The following is a 14,791-nucleotide window of genomic DNA, read 5'->3' on the forward strand; positions in this document are numbered from 1 at the left end:
AAGACAATAGAAAAAATTAATATGACAAAGAGCTGGTTCTTTGAAAAGATTAACAAAATCGATGAAAGCCTTGGCTAGACTCACTAAGATAAAAAGAGAGACGACACTAATTAACAAAATCAGAAATGAAAAAGGGGAAGTTATCACGGACATCACAGAAATACAAAGCATCATGCAAGAATACTATGAAGGGTTGAGCTGTGTGGCTCCTGGAGGAGATGGCGGCCGGTCCTTTGGAGGAGGGAGATTGAGAGGGTCGGACGGAGGCCGAAGCGACACATTCCTGACAGTGAAGACGAACACTTCGCTCGCCATTCATTAGGAGCTCTGCTCAGCGCCATTGGTGTCCTAGAAAAAAAACATCACCATGGCTAAGGAAATTGGTTCTCCTCGTTTTTTCCATATGCCAAGGTTCCAACACCAGGCACCTCGACAGCTGTTTTGTAAGCGACCTGATTTTGCACAGCAGCAAGCAATGCAACAGCTTACCTTTGATGGAAAACAAATGAGAAAAGCAGTAAACTGAAAAACTATAGACTATAATCCATCTGTAATTAAGTGTTTGGAGAATAGAATATGGCAGAGAGACCAGAGAGATATGCGGGCCATTCAGCCTGATGCAGGTTATTACAATGATCTCGTCCCACCTATAGGAATGCTGAATAATCCTATGAATGCGGTAACAACAAAATTTGTTCGAACATCAACAAATAAAGTGTCCAGTATTTGTTGTTAGGTGGACTCCAGAAGGAAGACGATTGGTCACTGGAGCTTCTAGTGGAGAGTTCACCTTGTGGAATGGACTCACTTTCGATTTTGAAACAATATTACAGGCTCACAATAGCCCAGTCAGGGCCATGACTTGGTCGCATAATGACATGTGGATGTTGCCAGCAGATCACGGAGGATATGTGAAATACTGGCAATCGAACATGAACAACGTCAAGGTGTTCCAGGCACATAAGGAGGCGATTAGAGAGGCCAGTTTCTCACCCAGGAATAATAAATTTGCTACATGCTCTGATGACAGCACTGTTAGAATCTGGGACTTTCTTCGTTGCCATGAGGAAAGAATTCTCCGAGGGCATGGTGCTGATGTGAAATGTGTAGACTGGCATCCAACAAAAGGGTTAGTTGTTTCAGGAAGTAAAGATAGTCAACAGCCAATCAAGTTCTGGGATCGCAAGACTGGGCAGAGTCTTGCAACACTTCATGCCCATAAAAACACAGTGATGGAAGTGAAATTAAATCTCAATGGCAACTGGCTACTCACAGCATCACGTGACCATCTCTAAACTTTTTGACATGCGAAACCTGAAAGAAGAGCTTCAAGTCTTCCAAGGTCATAAGAAGGAAGCCATAGCTGTGGCCTGGCATCCTGTTCACGAAGGACTTTTTGCCAGTAGAGGGTCTGATGGCTCTTTGTTATTCTGGCATGTTGGGGTAGAAAAAGAGGTGGGTGGGATGGAGATGGCCCACGAAGGGATGATCTGGAGTCTGGCTTGGCACCCTCTTGGGCATATTCTCTGCTCGGGCTCCAAGGACCATACCAGCAAATTCTGGACCCGAAACCAGCCAGGTGATAAAATGTGAGATCGATATAATTTAAACCTATTACCAGGAATGTCTGAAGATGGAGTAGAATATGATGACCTTGAACCTAATAGCCTGGCAGTAATTCCAGGGATAGGAATCCCTGGACAACTCAAATTAGACATAGAACAAGAGTAGATGGGGAAAGATGAATTAAATGAAACCGAAATGACAATTCCAGGTTTAGATTGGGGGATGGAGGAAGTGATGCAAAAGTATCAGAAAAAAGTGCCTCAGAAGAAAGTTCCTTATGCAAAACCCATTCCTGCTCAGTTCCAACAGGCTTGGATGCAAAATAAGTTTCCAATTCCTGCCCCAAACGAGGTACTGAATGACAGAAAAGAGGACATTAAATTGAAAGAGAAGAAAAAAACACAAGCAGAAATTGAGCAAGAAATGGCCACATTACAGTACACTAACCCACAGCTTTTGGAGCAACTTAAAATTGAAAGATTTGCACAGAAACAGGCTGAGCAAATTCAGCCTCCTTCTTCATCTGGCACCCCTCTCCTTGGACCCCAGCCCTTTCCAGGACAAAATCCAATGTTTCAGATCCCACAAGGTTTTCAACAGCCCCATCCATCTCAGCAGATTCCAATGAACATGGCTCAGATGGGGCCTCCAGGTCTCCCGGGACAGTTTAGACCGCCTGGACCCCAGGGACAAATGGGACCAGAAGGTCCTCCACTGCACCAGGGAGGTGGGGGGCCACAAGGATTCATGGGACCACAAGGGCCCCAAGGCCCACCCCAGGGGTTGCTGAGGCACCAGGACATGCACGGGCCCCAAGGTATGCAAAGGCATCCTGGGCCTCATGGCCCTTTGGGACCTCAGGGACCACCTGGACCACAGGGTAATTCTGGTCCTCAAGGTCATATGGGTCCTCAGGGTCCACCTGGGCCACAAGGCCACATAGTCCCCAAGGCCCACCTGGTCCCCAGGGTCACATGGGCCCTCAGGGGCCTCCTGGTACTCAAGGTATGCAGGGACCACCTGGTCCCAGAGGAATGCAAGGACCTCCTCATCCTCATGGAATACAAGGTAGGCTAGGGTCTCAAGGGATCCAAGGTCCTGTGTCTCAGGGACCTCTGAGGGCCTGAATCCAAGAGGAATGCAGGGTCCTCCAGGCCCTCGAGAGAATCAGGGGCCTGCTCCCCAAGGGATGATGATGGGCCACCCACCTCAAGAGATGAGAGGCCCTCACCCTCCAAGTGGACTGCTGGGACACGGCCCTCAGGAAATGAGGGGTCCTCAGGAGATGCGAGGCATGCAGGGGCCTCCACCTCAAGGATCACTGCTGGGCCCTCCCCAGGAATTGCGAGGGCCTGCAGGCTCACAAGGTCAGCAGGGGCTGCCACAGGGCTCCACCCCAGGGTGGCATGCCAGGACCCCCTGGACCTCAGGGACAGCAGAACCTGGCAAGAGGGCCAGATCCATCACAAGGACCAATACTGTTCCAGCAGCAGAAAACAGCTCTGCTAGGTGATGGGTCCCGGGCCCCCTTCAATCAGGAAGGACAGAACGCAGGCCCCCCACCCCTGATACCAGGCCTAGGGCAGCAGGGAGCACAAGGTCGCATCCCCACTCTTAATCCTGGACAAGGACCTGGTCCTAACAAAGGTGACTCCCGGGGCCCTCCAAACCACCACCATGTCCGAGAGGCGACATGAACAGAGCGGCCCTGAGCACGGCCCAGACAGGGGGCCTTTCCGCAGCGGCCAGAACTGCAGGGGTCCCCCTGATCGGCGTGGCCCCCACCCTGACTTCCCCGACGACTTCAGCAGACCAGACGACTTCCACCCTGACAAGCGCTTTGGCCACCTGTTACGTGAATTTGAGGGCCGAGGAGGACCTTTACCACAAGAAGAGAAGTGGAGGCGCGGAGGCCCCGGGCCTCCGTTTCCTCCTGATCACAGGGAGTTCCGCGAGGGGGATGGCCGTGGCGCAGCCCGGGGCCCTCCAGGGGTGTGGGAAGGCCACAGGCCTGGAGATGAGCGGTTTCCTCGCGACCCTGAGGACCCACGCTTTCGGGCGCGCAGAGAAGAAAGCTTCCGAAGAGGAGTCCCCCGAGGCATGAAGACCGTGCTCCCCCAAGAGGAAGGGATGGTTTTCCCGGTCCTGAAGATTTTGGTCCAGAGGAGAGTTTTGATACTTCTGAGGAAGCCACCTGAGGAAGAGATCTGCGGGGATGAAGCCGGGCTGCCCCTCGAGGAGGAAGGAAGGGTTTACTTCCCACTCCTGATGAGTTCCCTCGCTTTGAAGGAGGACTGAAACTAGATTCATGGGATGGAAATAGAGACCCAGGGCCAGGTCATGAGCACTTCCGTGATGCTCCCCCGCCCTGAGCATCCCCCTCACGATGGTCACTCCCAGCTAGCAGAGAATGGTCCTCTTCTCTCCAAGGCATGGACATGGCATCCTTGCCATCCCAAAGCGCCCCTGGCATGATGGGCCAGCGACCTCTGAGCACAGAGAAATGGAAGCCCCAGGGGTTCCTTCTGAGGATCGTGGAGGCAAAGGCCGAGGGGGCCCAGGACCTTCCCAAAGAGTGCCAAAATCCGGGCGCTCCAGCTCCTTGGATGGAGATCACCATGACGGATACCACAGAGATGAACCTTTTGGGGGCCCTCCGGGCAGTGGGACCCCTTCTAGGGGAGCCCGGAGTGGCAGTAACTGGGGTAGAGGCAGTAACTTGAACTCTGGCCCCCCCAGGAGAGGAGCTTCAAGGGGTGGTGGAAGAGGTCGGTAGAAGTTGAGGTTGGGGGCCCCTGGCCTCCCTGGACAGTATTTGAGAACATTTTGTGGACTTACCAAGAGAAACAAAAGGAAACCTGCACCATGTAGCCCTGCACTCTTTCTGGGGCAGCTGAATCCCAGCAGCCCCTAATGAGTCTTTGACATGAAGAGACATGAAGAGACGGCTGCTGAGCTACTTAGCAGCTGGATTGTTTTGTCCTGTCCACCCTCACTGACCTAAGTCCCATGTTGTTTTGTGAAGATAAAAGCTGGAATCTTTTTTTAAAGTGTCACGAGACTAGGAGCACCTCGACAAATTTAAATTCATGTCCAATTGGAAATGTTTCTATATGTACAGTTTGTCAGAGAAAAAAACATTAAGTTGTTTTTGTATGAATACAGAATGTGATTTATGCAAGAATTAACAGAAGAAAAAACAGAATACTATGAAGGACTATATGCCACCAAATTCAATAACCTAGAGGAAATGGACAAGTTCTTAGAAACATATAGCCTTCCAAGGCTGAACCATGAAGAACTGGAAAATCTAAACAGACCGATCACCAGTAAAGAAATTGAATCAGTCATCCAAAACCTTCCCAAAAGCAAAAGTCCGGGACAAGATAGGTTCACTAGTGAATTCTACCAAACCTTCAAACAGGATCTAATACCAATCCTGTTCAAACTCTTCCAAAAAATTGAAGAAAAGATAGTACTCCGGAACTCATTTTATGAGGCCAAAATTACCTTGATACCAAAACCTGGTAAGTACAACACAAAAAAAGAAAACCACAGACCAATATCTCTGATGAATACAGATGCAAAAATCCTAAACAAAATTCTAGCAAATTGAATACAACAATGCATTAAAAAGATTATTCATCACGACCAAGTGGGGTTCATCTCCGGGGCACAAGGATGGTTCAACATCTGCAAATCCATCAATGTGATACATCACATAAACAAAATAAAGGATAAAAATCATATGATTATATCAATTGATGCAGAAAAAGCATTTGACAAGATACAACATCCATTTATGATTAAAACACTTAATAAAATAGGTATAGAAGGAAAATACCTTAACATAATAAAGGCCATATATGACAAGCCCTCAGCTAATCTCATAATTAATGGTGAAAAACTGAAGCCCTTTGCTCTACATTCAGGAACACGACAGGGCTGGCCCCTATCACCTCTGCTTTTCAACATAGTGTTGGAAGTCCTTGCCAGAGCAATCAGGCAAGAGAAAGAAATAAAAGGCATCCAAATTGGGAATGAAGAAGTTAAATTATCACTCTTTGCAGATGACATGATGCTATATATAGAAAACCCTAAAGACTCCACCAAAAAACTGTTAGAAACAATCAACGAATACAGTAAATTTGCTGGCTACAAAATCAACGTACGAAAGTCCATTGCATTCCTAAATACTAACAATGAAATCTCAGAAAAAGAATTATAAAAAACAATTCCCTTTGCAATTGCAGCAAAAAAAATAAAATACCTAGGAATAAACTTAACCAAAGATGTGAAGGATTTATATGCTGAAAACTATAAGACATTTTTGAAAGAAATTGAAGAAGACAAAAAGAAATGGAAAGACATTCCATGCTCATGGATTGGAAGAATCAACATAGTTAAAATGGCCATATTATCCAAAGCAATATACAGATTTAATGCAATCCCCATCAAAATCCCAATGGCATTTTTTAAAGAAATAGAATAAAAAATAATCAGCCTTGTTTGGAACCACAAAAGACCCCGAATAGCCAAAGCAATCTTAAGAAAAATGAACAATACTGGAGGTATCATGCTCCCTGTGTTTAGCTTGTACTACAGGGCTACAATAATCAAAACGGCATGGTATTGGCAGAAAAACAGACACGTAGACCAATGGAAAAGAATTGAGAACCCAGAAATACAACCACATAAATATGGACAGATAATTTTTGACAAAGAAGCTAAAAACATACAATGGAGGAAAGAGCCTCTTCAATAAATGGTGCTGGGAGAATTGCATAGCCTTGTGCAAAAGAATGAAACTTTTGAACAATGAAACTGGACTGCTATCTGTCACCATGCACCAAAATTAATTCATAATGGATCAAAGACTTAAGCATAAGACCTGACACAATAAACTGTATAGAAGAAAACATAGGTACTAAACTTATGGACCTTGGTTTCAAAGAGCACTTTATGAATTTGACTCCAAAGGCAATGGAAGTAAAAGCTAAAATAAACAAATGCGACTATATGAACCTTAAAAGTTCTGCACAGCAAAAGAAACCATCGACAAAATAAAGAGGCAACCAACTGAATGGGAGAAGATTTTTGCAAACAGTGCCTCCGATAAGGGGCTAATATCCAAAATATACAAGGAACCCATGAAGCTCAACAACAAAAAAAACAAGCAACCCAATTGAAAAATGGGCAGAGGATCCAAAGAGACATTTCTCCAAAGAGGACATACAAATGGCAAATAGACATATGAAAAAATGCTCAACATCGCTAATCATCAGAGAAATGCAAATGAAAACCACAATGAGATATCACCTCACCCCAGTCAGAATGGCTATCATCAACAAGGCAAATAGTAACAAGTGTTGGAGGGGCTGTGGAGAAAAAGGAACTCTCATACACTGTTGGTGGAATTGCAGACTGGTGCAGCCTTTATAGAAGGCAGTGTGGAGGCTCCTCAAAAAATTACGAATAGAATTACCATATGACCCAGCAATCCCTCTCCTGGGTATCTACCCCAAAAATCTGAAAACATTTATCCATAAAGACACGTGTGCTCCAATGTTCATTGCAGCTTTGTTTACAGTCGCCAAGACATGGAAACAACCAAAATGTCCTTCGATAGATGAATGGATAAAGAAGTTGTGGTATATATACATAATGAAATAGTATTCGGCAGTAAGAAAAGATGATATAGAAACATTTGTGACAACATGGGATCTTGAGAGTATAATTCTAAGCGAAATAAGTCAGAGAGAAAAAGCAGAGAACCCTATGATTTCACTGATACGTGGTATATAAACCAAAAACAACAAAAGAACAAGACAAACAAAAACTCATAGACACAGACAATAGTTTATTGGTCACCAGAGGCTAAGGGGAGTGGGGGGAGGGAAATGAGGGTAAAGGGGATCAAATATATGGTGATGGAAAAAGTGACTCTAGGTGGTGAGCACACAGTGAGATTTATAGATGATGTAATACAGAATTGTACACCTGAAATCTATGTAATTTCACTAACAATTGTCACCCCAATAAATTTAAAAAAAGAAAGAAAAATATAGCTAACATATAATATTAGTTTCAGGTGTTCAAAATAGTTTTCAGCATTTATATTTATATACCTAAAGAAGTATCACCATTAAGCCCAGCAACTGTCTGACACCATAATATGTTATCACAATATTATTGATTATATTCCCTATGCTGTACATTACATCCCCATGACTAATTTGTTTTATACCTGGAAATTTGAACCTCTTATTCCCCTTTACCTTTTTCCCCCTTTAAAAATTTTCAATTACATTTGACATTCAATATTATCTTATATTAATTTCAGGTGTACAGCATAGTGTTTAGACATTTATATAACTTAAGAAGTGATCTCCCTGACTAGTCTAGTACCAACATGGCACTATACATAGTTATTGCAATATTATTCACTATATTCCTTATGCTATACCTTACATCCCCACAACTACTTTGTAACAACCAATTTATATTTCTTAATCCCTTCCCCTTTTTCATTCATCCCCAACCCCACTCCCATCTGGCAACCATCCAAATGTTTTCTGTATCTATGAGTTTTTTTCCGTTTTATTTGTTTACTTGTTTTGTTCTTTAGATTCCACATATAAGCAAAATCACATTGCATCCGTCTTTTTGTGTCTGAATACTTCACTCACTCAGCACAATGCCATTTAGGTCCATCCATGCCACTGCAGATGGCAAGAACCCATTCCCTCCATGGCCGAGCAACATTCCATTGTATATATGTACCACCTATTCTTTATCCATTCATCCATCCACAGACATCCAGGCTACCTCCATATCCTAGCCATTGCAAACAACGCTGTAATGAACATATGGAGGCACACGCCCCCTCATAGTAGCATTTCGAATTTCTTTGGATAATTACCCATGAGTAGAATTACTGGCTTTTTCTTGGTCATTCACTCATTATAGCCTTTGTTTTAAAGTCTGTTTTGTTTGGTATAAGTATCACTACCACAGCTTTTTGTTTGTTTGTTTCATTTTCATGAAATATCTTTTTCTATCCCTTCACTTTCAGTCTATGTGTGTTTTGATCTGAAGTGAGTCTCTTGCAGGCATCATATGCAAGGGTCTTGATTTTTTTCTTCTTTCAGCCACCCTATCTTTTGATTGGAACATTTAATTCATTTACATTTAAAGTACTTGTTGATAAATATGTAATTATTGCCATTTTTATTATTTATATTTTTATCTTTATTTTTTGTCCTAACGAAGTCCCTCTAACATTCCTTGTAATACTGGTTTGGTGGTGGGGAATTCCTTTAGCTTTTTTTGTCTGGGAAGCACTTTATCTGTCCTTCAACTCTAAAGGATAGCTTTGCTGGATAGAGTAATCTGGTTATAGGTACTTACTTTTCAACACTGAAAATTTCCTGCCAATACCTTCTGGCCTGCAAAGTTTCTGTGGAGAAACCAACTCACAGTCTTCTGGGATCTACCTTGTAGGTTTTACTGCTGATGGAGGATTTACTGATGGATACTGCTTTTCTCTTGCTTCTTTTAAGATTCTTTCTTTGTATTTGACCTTTGGCATTTTAATTATTATGTGTCTTGGTGTGGGCCTCTTTGGGTGTATCTTGTTTTGCACTCTGTGCTGTCTGGGGTTGTATATCTATTTCCTTTGCCAGGTTAGGGAATTTTTCAGTCATTATTTCTTCAAATAGACTTTCAGTTCCTTGTGCTCTCTCTTCTTCTTTTGGTACATCTATGATGTAAATGTTGGTATACTTGATGTCGTCCCAGAGGCCCCTTAAACTATCTTTAGTTCTTTTGAGTTATTTTTCTTTTTCGTTTTGCTCTTCTGATTGGGTGTTTTCTGTTACCTTATCTTCTAAATCACTGATTCAATCCTCAGCTTCATCTAATCTATGATTGTGTCCCTCTAATGTATTCTTCATTTCCATTATTGTGTTCTTAATTTCTGACTGGTTCTTTTTTTACGTGTTTTTTTTTTTTATCTCCATTTTATGTTTCGTGTCTCTCGTGTCTCTCTATTGAAGTTTTCCTTGTGATCATTGAGCATCCTTATAACCAGTGTTTAGAACTCTGTGTTTCCGTTTTGTTTAGTTCTTTTTTCTGGAGCTTTGTTCTGTTCTTTTATCTGAGACATGTGTTTTTGTCTCCCCATTTTGGTTGCCATCCTGTGTTTGTTTCTATGTAGAGCTGCTATGTCTTCTAGTCTTAGGAGAGTGACCTTTTGTAATAGGTGTCCTGTGGGACATAGTGGTACAATCTCTGTGATCACTAGAGTCGGATTCTCCAGGTGTGTCCCTTTTGTGGGTTGTATGTGAGACGATTGTAGTTGAGACTTTATTGCTGTTTGCACATCAATGGAAGGGATTGACTCTCAAGTTGATTGGTTGTGAGGATCTGCTGTGACTACTGTGGAGGAGTTGTGCAGGGACTGACCCTACAGGGCAGAGTTTGCTTTAGCAGGGCTCTGGTGCCTGCCTAGTCTGCCCTTTGAATGTGTCATTTTTGGAGGTGGCCAGGTGATGCTCTAGCCCACTACAAAGATGGTCATTGGGCCTGCCAGGCCTAGGGCCTCCTGGGTGGGGACCCATTGCATGTTAAGTTCAGCTGCATTCTATGCCCTACCCAGGGCCACCTGCCATGAGCGACAAAATATTCCACAGATGGCTGCTGCCTGGGCCATGCTTAAAAGTGCCTCAAGAAGCCAAGTCGTGAACCAAGGTCAGCTGCCATTAATGCCATGCTTAGGGCTGCTTAGCCAGAAGTATGGGACAGGCCAAAGCCAATGCTGCTTGTTTGGGTTTTGTGAACCTTTGAGAGATTTTAGGGAACTCCACAGCTTGAGGCAAGGCAGATTGTTTATAAGGAAAAAACACTAGAAATGGCTTGAATGTGCTTGAAATTTGGGTGTGTTGTAGACTCAGGGAATCACTAGGGTAGGGCAGAGGAAAGGTGACAGCCAGTTTGATGGATACTTACATATGGCATCTGCATGCATCTGCACACAGGGAAGGGGAGGGCTTAACAAAAAAAAAACAAAATCAAAAAAACAAAAAAAAAAACAAAAAAAACAATGTCTTCTGTCAGTTCCTCTATTTGGGAGAAAGTTGTGCCCCCCAGCCCTCACCCTGAATCTAGATAATTCAGTATCTTCCTGTGTTTTCTGGAGGCTTTTGAGCTGTTGTCCCACAACTGGAGCTCAGAGAGAGTGAGTCTGTCATTGAGTAAGTTTGTGCATGGGTCCTCTAAGAGGTGCACCTGGGAGTGCAGCTGTCCTCTGGCTCACTGAGCCACAATCTCTCCTGGTTTTCACAACCAGAAGTTATGGGGATTTCTCTCTGGCACTGAGACCTTGGGCTGAGGAAGGGCTGGGACCTCTTGTTCCTCAGGGGGGAACCTCTGCAGCTGAAATATCTCTCTCAGTTTTTAATGATCATAGTTTATTTCACATCTCTGCCCCTCTCACCAGTCTGGAAATAGCTTCTTGTGTATGTTTGTAGTTGCAGGGCTTCAGTTCAGCTAGATTTCAGGTGATTCTCAATAATGGATGTTCTGTGGTATAGTTGTAACTGATGTAGTCCTGAGAGGAGGTGAGCACAACATTTGCCTACTCAGCAATCTTGACCGGAAATCAGAAAAACATTACTGTTTAACCGCTATCCCATATTTTTATGCAGTAGTAATGTTAGTGCTTTAAAATAAATGAGCATCAAACTATATGTTCCTGGACATCATATTGATGAACACTTCTTTAAAAAACTCGCTATCAAGTAATGTCAACTGGGTCCAACTCAATTTTTTTTAATTAAAAAAAAAATATTGCACCATGCACATTTCATGCATTTTCCAAAGCATTTATTTTAAAATACTTATATGCCCAAAGAGGAGAACAATAACATAGAAGGTAATACTGGATACTTTTTAAAAATAATATATTGTAATATGTTTAAAAAGTTTATTTTTTAAACAGCAACTTGTCAAGGAGTTGAACCACCAGTCTCTTTTCTTTCTGAAAAATTACTCCTGAAAGGACTTGTTGAATTTGAAGTACTAATTAAAGACTTAATTAGTTGGCAGCTTGTTAAATTATATTTTGTAAACGTGCATGACGTTCAAATGAAATTAACTTATAGTAGTTTTGGACAGTGCTACATTTATCCACCATATGCTATTGTCTGGATAATTGACTGTGCTCTCCACTTGACCTTAAATGAAAAGGGAAGCTACAATGGACAGGTCCATAACCTCTGAAGAACTAGAAATGCTGACATAGCCAATCCATATATTTGTGTTATACTAAACTAACAGATGATAATATTTACAAAGCTTCACTAAATGCTTAAATCTGTTTTGTGGACAAAGGATTTTTAAGTTAATTCATTTTGTGGAGAGAATAATTTAACCAAGTTAGCATGTTGTTGACAGAATTATGATGAAATTCATTTTGTCTACATAATTGATTGAACAGCCAGCAAAATGTATTTCTCCCCAGAATGAAGCACATGCAGAGGTTGTCAAATGGCATTTCCTCCTTGGTCTCAAATCATTGTGTCAACAAAGTGAATACAAAATCCTTTCATCTCCAGTACTGATGTAGGTGTTAAGTATTGGGGAATAGACTGCAAAGTCAAATTATTTCCTGTTAAATATTGATAGGAAAAAAAATGAAAAAAAAAAAAAACAAGCTCATACCATTCATTAACTAGATATTAACCTCACTAATGGACTGTCCTAAAAGAAGCTTATATCTAATCTGTGTAACAAGGTAAACATGTGGTTTTCTTTCTTCACATTCAATGCTACAGACATGAAACACTTTGGCTAACATGTAAATTGAATGACTAGAGTGAGCAACATCAGGAAACTATTGCGAGAGTATAAAGAGGGTCATGGATAATCCATGATAGGAAATATTGCAAATTGCATAACAAGTTATCAACATAACTGTAAATTTACATAATTTTCCAGATGTACTTCTAATTGAATTATATTATTGTATTATAATCAGCTTAAGCCTAGAGGTTTGTGTAGTGAAGATGTGTGTGGTAGCCGGACACTAATCATGGATCTATGCCATCCTTTTATGCATTTGCAGGTCATGTTTTGCTAAAAAAGTTTGTGAATACTACAGACAGATTCCTACAATATGGGTAGGCTGGGCCATTCATAGGACACATAATTATTGGAGATAGTTTTCCACACAGCCTTGTTTTAAGGTTGAACCTCTCTCCCTTGCGGATGTTAGAGCAAGAAAAATAAACAGAATCAATTTTGTGAGAAGAAAATACCTTTGCAGCTGGCTACCCAGAAGGTGAACTGATGTATATCATATATTAAGAATCTGGGATTATTTAGATTTGTAGTTTTTGGATTTTTTTTCTTTTCTTCATAAGTGAAAATCATGGAAGCATTTCCTGTCAGTTCTGGACTCTGAATCTGCTCTATGGAAAAGCTCCAGCTTGTAAAACCTCATGTGGATAGATGAATCATTCACTGTAGCTCACTTTAAAGCTATTTAGATAATTTACGTAATTAGGCTGATAAGGCCTCATTAACTATTTTCAGGTATAAGATCACTTCTTCCTTTATCTATTACTTTTCAGTATATTTGCAAACTTCTGCCAGCTACCACTTGTTTTAAGATTAAGATCAATGCCAATACTCAACTTTAGTTTCAGTGGAACAAATATGGACAGAATCAGGCAGCTGTACTGAATGTTATTTTGTAATAAACTAGCAAATGCTACAGGCAACTAGAGACCAGTTGAAAGTGACTCACTTGGGACAGGAGTAAATATTTGACTATAAAATGGGAACATACTTAGTAGAGAATATATTTCAGTAGGATGGTTGGAGAAGTTGCAAAACTGAAATTGGAGCACCACTGACTGCTGTAAACTCAGTCATAATGTTGATACTGTAAGATAAACTGCATTCTCCATCTGCAGTTACCTATCTGGCATTTTGGTGGAAAATATTTTGCTAAATATACTCTATTATTCTGTGTGTATTTAGAAATTGCTTATTGCAAAATCTGAAACCAGTTGGATTTGCAAAAAGGACAAAACAAAGTTATTTATGAAATTCCTCTACCCTTAAATCGATGATAATTAATTTTGGAATATAATACTCATATAATTCATTTAGAAAACAATTCTAAGGCCACATGATAAATACATATTATGATACATACATGTCAATTAAATGCGTGTATGAGTGTTCTCTTAAATGTTGCCTACTAGAGGATCTAGAAACATAAATATTAATAGAATTCAAAGCAAAATATGTAAGTTAAATTATTTTCTTTAAGTAGATTAATATATTTTAATATTTACGTCCATCTTTAATCCAAACTCTTTCAATGATACATAAAATAAACGTTAGCACAAATTTTTTTGAAGGAAGAAAGTAAAACAAGGCTGAAATTATGAAATGGAGCCAGATATGAGGAAGAAATACATAGCATAGTAATTTAGACATTTGATGTTGGTCACTGCACATTTGGTTTAAAACTTTAAATAATTCATTACACTTGTATACAAATATTTTAACATCCTTATCTTTTCCAATATTTACACACCACACACATAGATACACACACTCACAAACACATACACATGGACAGTGAAGAAGGGATTATTATTTCTATTTATTGGTGAATGATGAGAATCCCAAAATTCAGAGATGGTAACAAATTACCCCAGTCCTCGTAGGAAATGAGCCAAGACTTTCAGAAGAAATTGGTCCATGCACCTAGTTTTTCTGAGACAAGTACAGTTCTCTTTAATTTCACCACATAAGATCACTTAGAAGAAATATATCTTGAGCTGGAGTAAAAAGAAAAAAGAAAAAAAAAACACGATCAAGAGACTACCTTATATGAGGCATTTTTAAAAGGCACAATCTGACTAGTTGGAAGAATGTGAAATTTCAGGTTAAATCTGGTGAATGGGCTTAGAGGATGGTTAGTTATCAAGCTGAAATCTTACTTGAGAGAACAGGTCTTAGGGAACTTTCTAGAAAATGGAATGATGGCATCTATACAATATACTGGGGAATTTTCTTAAATTATTTCAATTCGGGAGTTATAAAAAATCATTCACCTACCAGTAGTTCCAAAAACAAATGCACCATTTGTGTTTATTTCATGCTAACACCCTGAAGAAAAATGCTGGGTGTGAAATCTTTGCTTGAT

At 41.0% G+C, this 14,791-nt stretch overlaps 1 pseudogene across 1 annotated transcript; it reads left to right on the forward strand.

The window, feature by feature from the left end:
• Window positions 1-367: 367 nt before the first annotated feature.
• On the forward strand, window positions 368-4,342 carry LOC308498932 (pre-mRNA 3' end processing protein WDR33-like; annotated as a pseudogene). Its single transcript has one exon. The product of its transcript is annotated as a pre-mRNA 3' end processing protein WDR33-like (transcript).
• Window positions 4,343-14,791: the final 10,449 nt, after the last annotated feature.

The sequence above is a fragment of the Rhinolophus hipposideros genome, assembly GCF_964194185.1.
Source record: "Rhinolophus hipposideros genome assembly, chromosome: 6".
Classification (NCBI taxonomy): Eukaryota; Metazoa; Chordata; class Mammalia; order Chiroptera; family Rhinolophidae; genus Rhinolophus; species Rhinolophus hipposideros.